The 10270-nt window shown below is 54.5% G+C and overlaps 1 pseudogene; it reads right to left on the bottom strand.

The window, feature by feature from the left end:
- Positions 1 to 1879: 1879 nt before the first annotated feature.
- On the bottom strand, positions 1880 to 8760 carry LOC123100337 (serine carboxypeptidase-like 50; annotated as a pseudogene).
- Positions 8761 to 10270: the final 1510 nt, after the last annotated feature.

The following is a 10270-nucleotide window of genomic DNA, read 5'->3' as shown; positions in this document are numbered from 1 at the left end:
TGATTTGATTTGGTTCTAGGGTTGGATCAATCGCCTTCAAATTTAACAAAATTTGAAGTATGATGCATGGATGCTTATGCAATGCCAAGCAAGGCTAATGCCAGGGCTGTGAGCCTGTGACACATTGTTATATTACTATGATGATGAGGAGACATTGTTATATCACTACGATGATGATGAGATATTGTTATATCACTATGATGATGATGATGAGATATTGCATCATATACTTTCAATGATGTACGTGTATGTTGGACTATATAACTGATGTATAAATACTACATAAATAAGGAAAAGATACACATTTAGTAGTGGCGCAGGTTCTAGCCCCGCGTTACAGCTAATTAGGAGTAGCGCGGGACCCCGCGCCACTACTAGGCTTATTCCTAGTAGTGGTTGGTAGCGGCTCCTAGCAGAACGTGTCAACTCCCATGTGTGCGTAAAGTTGTTTGACGAACCTCGACAATATGTCATATGAGACATTCCTTTTGCCTCACAATATATGTTGTTGAGCTCAAGGCGAGTACTTGTCACCCTTGTGGTAGCTCGACCTCTCTTCTTGAAACCGTGGTACGGATTCCCGAACCATGTTAACTCTTAAACCAAGTAGCATGGCCCTGCTTTCCGAATTTGATCACCCGAGAGGACCCAGAGAATGTTTCTCCTTATAGGAGGGGCAAATCTCATCTTGGTCAACCATGTCTGCGGCATGTCTCACAATTCACTTGAAAGCTACCTTTATGACTACCTAGTTACGGAGTAGAATTTGATAGATCATAAGTGATTCAATCCTCATCCCGAGAACATGCGAGGACCTCAGGCCTAGGACATGACATATAAATCATACCTGAGACTAACCGATAACAATATCTCGTTGCGTCTCAAAGTGGGTCTATCCAACTCGGTGATCTCCATCCGCAAGTCCATACTATCGGTTTAACATCTCCATGCCCATGACTTGTGAAATATAGTCATCAACCGAATCATATACTAGTCAGACGGTATGTGCCCGCATAACCTTATCAACCAAGGACAATTAGAACAATCATCATACAATATATAGTTTCACAAACGAGCCCCATATTTATTGATATATATCATTGGTGATGTTCAAGGACAAAAGAAATAACTCATCAATACATAGGGAAATAATATCATAACATGATTGCCTCTAGGGCATACCTCCAATAGCTTGATTATAACCATTGCTTCATCACTGTCCCGAAGGCCCGCGGGATGACAAGCATGGCGATATCTTTCTCGTCCTTGATCGGCACTTAGAACCTTAGCGGATCCCGTGTTACCTCCTCGTGGCCGATCCTAGGCCTGCGTCCAATGCCTAGCGACTGGCTCATGGTGTCGACCCTGCCCGGCACGTAGACCCACTTCAACCAGCGGTTCATCGGGATGATGTCCTCGGCATCCTCGGCGCCAACGATGACCTGCGCCCCTCTACTCTCGATGTCCCAGTCCGTCTTCACGACCTTGCCAGGTAAGTGGACGAGTAAGTACGAAGATCATGATTATCTGTAACTGCCATTGATCACCGGCAGTTGCACTTGGGCAGTGTTATGATCTGATCACAGCACTGATCATTTGCAATTGCCACCGCCACTGATCATTTGCAACTGCCACTGAGCGGTGGCAATTGCAAATGATCAGTGCTATGTTCAAAACCACCCAAAATGGATTCAAATTTGGCCTACTACTATTTATAGCATGCAGATTTGTCTTGCTACTGTTTGTAGCATGCGCATGCATTGTCCTTACTATGATCATCAAGCACGTACTATGATCATGCACACATCCTAACCACCAATCTACTAAGAACATCAGCAACATCATCAATCTAATGGTCAATGCACCAAGAACACCACCAACAACACCAATCTAGCATCAACACCCTAAGCAGTAGCAATCTAACATTGTAATTGTAGCAAGAACAACACTAACAACACCGATCTTCCATGAACATCCTAAAAAGTTGCCATCTAGTATAATTGTTACTGAACCGCAATCGATTGGATCCGAATTGATCCGAATTGAATCCAATCCAATCCTACGTAGTTAGTACTATTAATCAAAAACCCTAAACACAACTATGAGCACGGGGAACAAATCATATACTTACCGGAGCGGGCACAAAGAGAAGCCTCATCCGACCATTCACACCCCCATCAACACACACAAGCGCACGAGACAACACATGATGGACCAAACACAAAATACACGAGACAAGCGGGCCCCACATAGCCGTAGCCCACACGTCAAAAAATAATTAGTATTACTGCAACAATTTTCGTCACGACAAAAGGCCAGCTTCGTCAAGCCGCAAGAATCAGGTCGCCGGCCGGCAACAGGCCGCGCTACCTCATGCCGCTTCCAAAGACGCCCGTCTGCATGACCCATCCCTCAATCATCTCCTGTGTGGCGCGCCCGTTGTCCGCCGGCACGAGGTGCCCGGCGCCGTACACCACCACGTGCGTCAGCGCCCCCGACCGCTGCACGTACCCGGCGAGCTCCTGCTCCTCCCCTTCGCCGGTCCGCCACACGGCGCGCTCAGCGTCCTGGAACGCGCGCAGGCCGCCCCAGCGCAGGTCCTTGATCCACGCCTCCTGCGACACGACGCCGTCCCGGAGGTCGCGGATGCCCTGGTACAGCAGCACGCGCGTCTGCCGGAGAAGCGCCTCCACCTCCGGCAGCACGCTCTTCATCACGTCCTCGTACATGGCCTCTCCCACCGCGTCGCTGCACCCCTCCCACGTCACGTCCGGGAGCGCGCCCAGTGCTGCCTTGACCTCCGCCCTGTTGAGGAACTTCCCGACGCCCGCCGACGCGTACGGCCGCTGCTTGGCGAAGTCGTAGAGCGTGGCGAGGCCCGTGGCATTCTGCAGCAAGTCAAGCACGCGGCCCCGCGCGTCAGCCGCCTCCCGCCACCGCGCGGCCTCCGTGAGCGCCACTGCCTCCGCCTGCAGCGCCTCCATCTCCCGCCGCTGCCGCGCGTTGACGAGGCCCGTGAAGTAGGCCGAGTCGGCGTGCGTGGCCACCTGCGCGACCGGGTGCGTGAGCCCGTTCCCGATGGCCACGCCGCGGAGGTTGACCCTCCGCCACGCCGGCAGCGTCGGGTTGACGGCGAAGATGTGCGCCCCGGCGGCCGGGACGTACTTGCCAGCGTAGCTCTCGCCCGAGAGGAAGAAGGGCCGCTTGCGGAACGCGGGCGGGTTGGCGTCGAAAAACGACTGGAGCGCGGCGAGGATGTGGGCGGCGACGGCGGGCTGGTCCCTGGGGATGAGGGCGGGCGACGGCGCGGCGCTGAAGCCGGTGCCGAGCGGGCTGTCAAGGAAGAGCAGCCCTGTAGAGAATTATGCAACTCACGATGTATTAATCGGGTGCAATATGCACGTATATATAAGTACAAAGGGTAGCCACGTCCTCGACTATACATGGAAGGAGGAGGGCTTGTTGTACAAAAAATACACATATGTTATCTACATCTCAACACCCCCCGCAGTCGAAGCGGCACCACGGTCGACGCAAAGACTGGATCGGAACTCCTCAAAAGACGCAGTAGACAAGCCCTTGGTCATGATGTCAGCAAACTGTTGGGACGTAGGTACATGTAGTACGCGCACATGACCCAAAACGACCTGTTCCCGAACAAAGTAGATATCAATCTCAATGTGCTTGGTGCGTCGATGATGAACCGGGTTGGCGGAGAGGTAGACCGCAGAAACATTGTCACAGTAGACAATCGTAGCCTTGTCAACCGGAGACAAAAGCTCATGCAACAGCTGACGAAGCCAGGAACACTCGGCGACGACGTTGGCAACGACGCGGTACTCTGCTTCAGCACTGGAGCGGGAGACGACAGGCTGCCGCTTGGACGACCAGGAGATGAGAGATGGTCCAAGATAGACGCAATAACCAGAGGTCGAGCGGCGCGTGTCAGGGCAGCCGGCCCAATCGGCGTCAGAATAAGCCGTCATGTCCAAAGATGATGAAGCCTGAAGTGACAATCCAAGATCCAAGGTGCCACGGATGTAGTGCAGAATGCGCTTGACCGCGGTTCAGTGAGCATCACGTGGAGCATGCATATGGAGGCAAACCTGCTGCACAGCGTACTGGAGCTCCGGTCGAGTAAGAGTGAGGTACTGAAGAGCACCAACAATCGACCTATAGAAGGGAGCATCTGAAGCAGGAGAACCATCTGTGGCGGAGAGCTTGGCCTTCGTATCAACAGGTGTGGCAGCCGGTTTGCAGTTAAGCATCCCGGCACGATCCAGAAGCTCATGAGCATACTTCCGCTGATGAAGAAAGAAGCCATCTGCTCGACGAAGAACCTCGATCCCGAGAAAATAGTGCAGAGGACCTAGATCCTTAATGGCAAATTCAGCACGAAGACGATCAGTGAGCTGTTGAAGAAGAGCAGGCGAGCATGCTGTCAAGATGATGTCGTCAACATAGAGCAGAAGGTAGGCAGTAGCATCACCCTGGTGGTAGACAAACAGTGAAGCATCAGAGCGAGTGGAGCGGAAGCCAAGCTGAGTGAGAAAAGCTGCGATGCGCTGGTACCAGGCGCGAGGAGCTTGCTTAAGGCCGTACAAAGACCGAGAGAGCAAGCACACATGATCCGGAGAAGACTCATCAACAAATTCAGTCGGCTGCTGACAGAACACCTGTTCCTCAAGGTGACCATGAAGAAAAGCATTCGAAACATCCATCTGATGCACAGGCCATGAGCGAGAGACCGCGAGCTGAAGAACAGTCCGAATCGTGCCGGGTTTGACAACCGGGGCGAAGGTGTCGGTGAAGTCAACACCTGCTCGTTGACGAAAACCGCGAATGACCCAACGAGCCTTGTGTCGGTCGAGAGTACCATCCGGATGAAACTTGTGTTTGAACACCCACTTCCCGGTAATGACGTTGGCCTGAGGAGGACGGGGAACGAGCTGCCAGGTGTGATTGCGTTGCAATGCATCAAACTCCTCCTTCATCGCGGCGAACCACATGGGGTCACGAAGCGCGGAACGGGCGGAGGTCGGCACGGGTGATGGCGATGAAGAAGTTGAAGCGACGCAGGTGTACATGTCCGGTGGGTAGCGAGTGCTGGGCCGATGGACGCCTAGCCGTGACCGCGTGACAGGGCCAGCAGGCGGTGGCACAGCAGCCGCTACCGGAGAAGGCGCCGAGCCTGGTGGTGAAGATGCTGGCGACGCGCCCGGCTGTGAAGAAGCCGGGACAGAGGATGACGACTCCGGCGAGCGAGCCGACCCAGTGGCCGGTGAAGTCGACGAAGCCGGGGAGACCGTCGTATGAAGGAGGAGACCCGAAGAGAAGGTGGTGAGGTGTGAAGTTCCACCGGGTACGACATGGACGAAGGTTTATGAGGAGAGTGGCAGTAGCGAGAGCGTCAGGCCAGAAGCGGGGTGGCATGTAGGCATGGAAAAGGAGGGTGCGGACGCAGTCGTTGAGAGTGCGAAGGATGCGTTCGGCCCGACCGTTCTGCTGTGAGGTGTATGGACAGGTAAGACGGAAAACAGTGCCATGTGTGGAGAGAAGGTTGCGGATGGTAGTGTTGTCGAATTCTTTTCCGTTGTCAGTTTGCAAAGCTAGAATGGGACGACCGAATTGTGTGGCTACATAAGAGTAGAAAGCCGTGAGAGTGGCAGCAACATCGGACTTCTTACGTAATGGAAAGGTCCACACAAAATGAGAAAAGTCATCCAAGATAACAAGATAATATGAAAAACCATTGTTACTAGCAACAGGAGAGGTCCAAACATCACTATGGATTAACTCGAAAGGTAACGACGCAACTGTGGATGAAGTACTAAAGGGAAGGCGAACATGTTTGCCCAGACGGCATGCGTGACAAGAGTGCGCATCCGTTTTATTACATGTAAAAGAAAAATCCCTAATAATATGACGAAGAGCGGTGGAGCTAGGATGACCGAGAAGTGCGTGCCAGAGATCAACGCCGGCGGAAAGTGCAACTGGTCCAGCAGGTGAAGATGATGGAGGCTGGACGGAGTATGTATCGCCGGGACTGTCACAGCGGTGAAGAACCATCCGTGTGAGGGCGTCCTTAACAGAAAAACCAACTTCGTCAAATTCCACAGTTACAGAGTTATCACGAGAAAGTTTACGAACACAAACTAGATTCTGAATAAGCTCGGGAGACATAAGAACATTATTGAGATAAAGTGGCCTAGAGTTGGAAGGAAAACTTGTGGAACCAATATGAGTGATAGGAAGACCAGCACCATTACCGACAATGATACGAGAAGAAGTGTGAATAGGAGACACGGAGGAGAGGTTACCCGGATAAGCGGCCATGTGCGAAGATGCACCGGTGTCCATGAACCAGTCACCACCGCCGGAGTAAGCCCCGGTCGGAGGCTGTTGATGAAGAGCAGCAAGCAGAGCCGGATCATAAGAAGCCGGCGCAGGGTAGCCCGAGTAGCCGGTCACGCCATTGGTAGCGGTTGGCCCGCCATAGCCAACCGGAGCAGGAGCGTAGTAGGTTGATGGAGCGACCGGGCCGGTTTGCTGACCGGCGAAGAAGGCCTGATGCCCGGAAGGACCGGGACCGAGGAGGCTTGGAGCGGGGGGGGGGGGGCGAGGCACGGGCATAGTGTAGGCGTGCACAACCCCGGTCCAGGGGTTGTGGCCACCCCCCCAAGGTGGCGTCGGCTGCTGCTGCTGGTGGACGGGCCCGGGCGCGGCTGTTGCTGTTGACCTTTACCGCGGCCACGGCGTCGCTGGCGCGGCTGCTGTTGCTGCGGCTGCTGCGGCAAGTGTTGAGGAAGAGCCGCAGGGGCACCAGGGACCGGTGGCCGCTGCTGGTACGGAGCGCCGTAGGCGCCGTTTGGCGCTGAAGCAGTCGGTGGCCGGGGCGCCTGGAACGGCGCGGGGAAGCCGGGGGGAGCACCCGAGGGCGGAGGGCCACCGCGTGAGTAGCCAGCGGCGAAGGCAGTGTGAACGGCACGGGAGCGAAGATGCTTCAACCGGCGTTCCTCGAGACGAAGATAAGCCACCACCCGCTCGTAGGTAGGGTTCGCCATGAGTGTGAGGTTGGAGGCAGCGTTGCCGAGATCCTCATTGAGGCCGGCGGTGAGGGTGGAGAGGAGCAACTCATCGCCCACCTTGAAGCCGATGTCATTGAGCTCGTCGGAGAGGGTCTTGAGACGCATGCAGTAGTCGTTGACGGAGGAGTCGTTTTGATGACACCCGAAGAACTCCTGCTGCAGGAAGACGATCCGTTGGAGCTTGTTGTCGGTGAAGAGACCGACGATCTTGTTCCACACCGTGCATGCATCGTCCTTGTCGCGAACGACAGTATGGAAGATGTCTTTGGACACGGTGAGAAAGAGCCACCGGATGATGGTGGCGTCGATTGCCAGCCAGTCGGCGTCGCGGTTGAGGACGAAGAGGTTGGCGGTGCCGTCGATGTGGTCCTGCAGATTATACTCACGAAAGAGGAGCTTGAAGTATGTCTTCCAAGCATAGAAGTTCGCCTCTTTGTGGGAGAGGATCACCGGGACGCGATGTTCGATGGGAACATCACGGATGTAGGCGGGATCGGGAAGGGTGGCGGTGGAGGAGCCGGAGGAAGAGTCGAAGGGGTTCGGCGGCTTCACCACGGGAGGGGTGGAGGCGGCGGACCGGTCGGAAAGAAGGTTGGAACCCGACATGGCTAGGGTTTAGGTGCAGCTAGGGTTAGGCGGCGGCCGGGGCGGGTTTGGGTAGATGGCAGCGGATAGCGAGGGTGTTAGGGTTTGGGTTGAGTGCGGCTAGCGACGAGAAGAAGGGATCGCGAGCGGCAGCGTGGGAGGGTTTGCGAGAGGAGCGGCGGCAGGGAGCCAGCGACGCGGGAGGGAGAGCTACGGCGGCGGCGAGGGTTCGGCGACGCGGGCGTAGGGAAGCGGCGGCGGCTGGGAGGCGACGCGACGCGCTAAGGGAGGGTGGATCGGACTAAGGCTGATACCATGTAGAGAATTATGCAACTCACGATGTATTAATCGGGTGCAATATGCACGTATATATAAGTACAAAGGATAGCCACGTCCTCGACTATATATGGAAGGAGGAGGACTTGTTGTACAAGAAATACACATATGTTATCTACATCTCAACAAGCCCGAAGCGGCGGTTCCAGGCGAAGGGGTTGCGGGAGAGCGAGCTGCCGTCGGGCGCGTCGGCGAGGTAGGGGCCGAGCTCGAAGAGGTCGCCGATGAGGCCGGAGCAGCCCGGGCCGCCCTGTAGCCAGAGGAGCAGCGGCGTGTCGGGCGGCGTGGCGGCGAGCGGGGCGCTGGCCTCGTAGAAGGCGTAGAAGAGGGAGGCGTTGGCGGCCGGGTCGACGGAGAGGTAGCCCGAGCTGGTCGGCAGCGCCTCCTTGGGGAACACCGCCGCCGCCGTCGCGAGCGAGACGGCCGCTGCCGCTGCCGCGAGGAGGGCGAGGAGGAGGGGCGGGAGCGGCGGAGCCATCGATGGACACGGGCAGGGGCAGGGTCGAGTGAGGTACTGTACTGATGACTGTCTTGTACCGACGAGTATATACCGACGAATGGTTTGGCCGGGAAGCGTTCAATGTGGAGCCATTTGAGCTGACTGGGAGAGCTGAAATGGAGCACGCCGGCCGGCGGACGCACAACGGAGACGGCATACTCTGGGATGTGCTAAGCGACGAGTGGAAGGAGACAATCCAGTATCAATCGACTCCATCTCATCCGTCCCGACCAGAACCTGCTGCCGGCTGGCGGCCGGGATGCGACAGCGACCTCAGATGTGCGCTCGCCTCGCCTGAAGCATTTTCCCTCGCGCAACGTCTCTGGGCCCTCGGCTGCCGCTCGGTGGGTCGGAGTACTGGTTTGGTCTGTTTTTTTCCTTTTATTTTTTTTTCTTTCGGTTTCTTCTCTGGTTTTCTTTGCTTTTCATTGTTTTTCTTCGTTTCTTTGTCGGTTTTCATTGGGGTTTTTCTAATTTTTTTCTTTGTTTCCTTTGGATTTCTTTCTTTCTTTCTTGGGTTTCACTGGTTTTTTCCTTTGCTTTCTTGTTTTCTTCTTATTATTTTCGGTTTTATTTCTTTCTTTCTTGGCCTTCATCATTTTTCTTCAACTTTTCCTTGATTCTTTCTCAGTTTTAACTGTTTTTCATCTTTTGCACTAACTTTCTCTGGGTTTTTCTTTTTTCTTTTATTTTTTTTTGTTTCTTTTTTGGCTTTCTTTGTTCTTCTTTTCATATTTTTTTGAGCATCAGTACAGACACAAGCGCTCATATACACGCGCATATACTCATCCCTATGAATGTACACACGCACACTCTATCCCTATGAGCACCTCCGAGAGACTGGGCCAGCACCGTAGGCGCCTCGTCGTCGACGGAAACGTCTCCTTCCACTGAAAGCGCATCGCCGAAAATCCTGAAATAAATTCAGGAATAATGCGAGCACCAGGATTTGAACCCTGTTGGGTTGGGGATACCACTGTCCACCTAACCATCTCAACCACAGGTTGGTTCGCATATAATTTTTTCTTTCACTTTTCATATTGAACAGAAACATTTTTATACATGTTTAATATTTATTCAAATACATAATTTTTTTGAAACTAATACATGAAACATTTTTTGTGTACACATTCAGAACATTATACATTATACATTATATTTTTTATGTCAACCTTTTCATACACATTATACATTTTTTTGTACACATATGGAACATTGTTTATACACACGATTAACATTTTCAAAATACATGATTAAGGAAACTGGTGATGGAGCGAGGATAGTGGTAACGAGGCTAGTAAAGAAAGGAGACTAACCTCCGCGTCGCCCTCCTCTGGCGACACGAGGGGAAACCTCGGCGCCGCCGCTAGCAGCCCCCGCCGCCAGGCATCGCCGCTGCCGGAGGGCTGGCAGGCGAAGCCGTGCCGGGCCCCAGGATGGTGGCGGCGGGGCGGATCTGGGTCCCTCGCACCCCCAAACCGCTCAACTCTGCACCTCGCACGACGCCTCTTTGCCGCCGCGGTGCCCCACCCTGCCAGTCCGGCGGCGGCGGATCCGGCCCCCCTGGACGGCTTGGCCCCGCACGTCTATGGCTGGTGGCGGCCCCCATCCCCCGTCATCCTCGGCCGCCTTGGGCGCCCCCTCCCCACGCACCTCCACCCCCTTCGCCGCGTGACCCGGCGTCCTCCCGACGATTCTCGGGCCCTTTCCCACCAGTTGCTGCTCGAGCCTGCTGGACGGCGGTGGTTCTGGTTCTCTGGCC

This window comes from Triticum aestivum, chromosome 1B (genome assembly GCF_018294505.1).
Source record: "Triticum aestivum cultivar Chinese Spring chromosome 1B, IWGSC CS RefSeq v2.1, whole genome shotgun sequence".
Taxonomy (NCBI): Eukaryota; Viridiplantae; Streptophyta; class Magnoliopsida; order Poales; family Poaceae; genus Triticum; species Triticum aestivum.
Note: the sequence above shows the minus strand (reverse complement) of the source record. Positions and strands in the feature narration are given on the sequence as shown.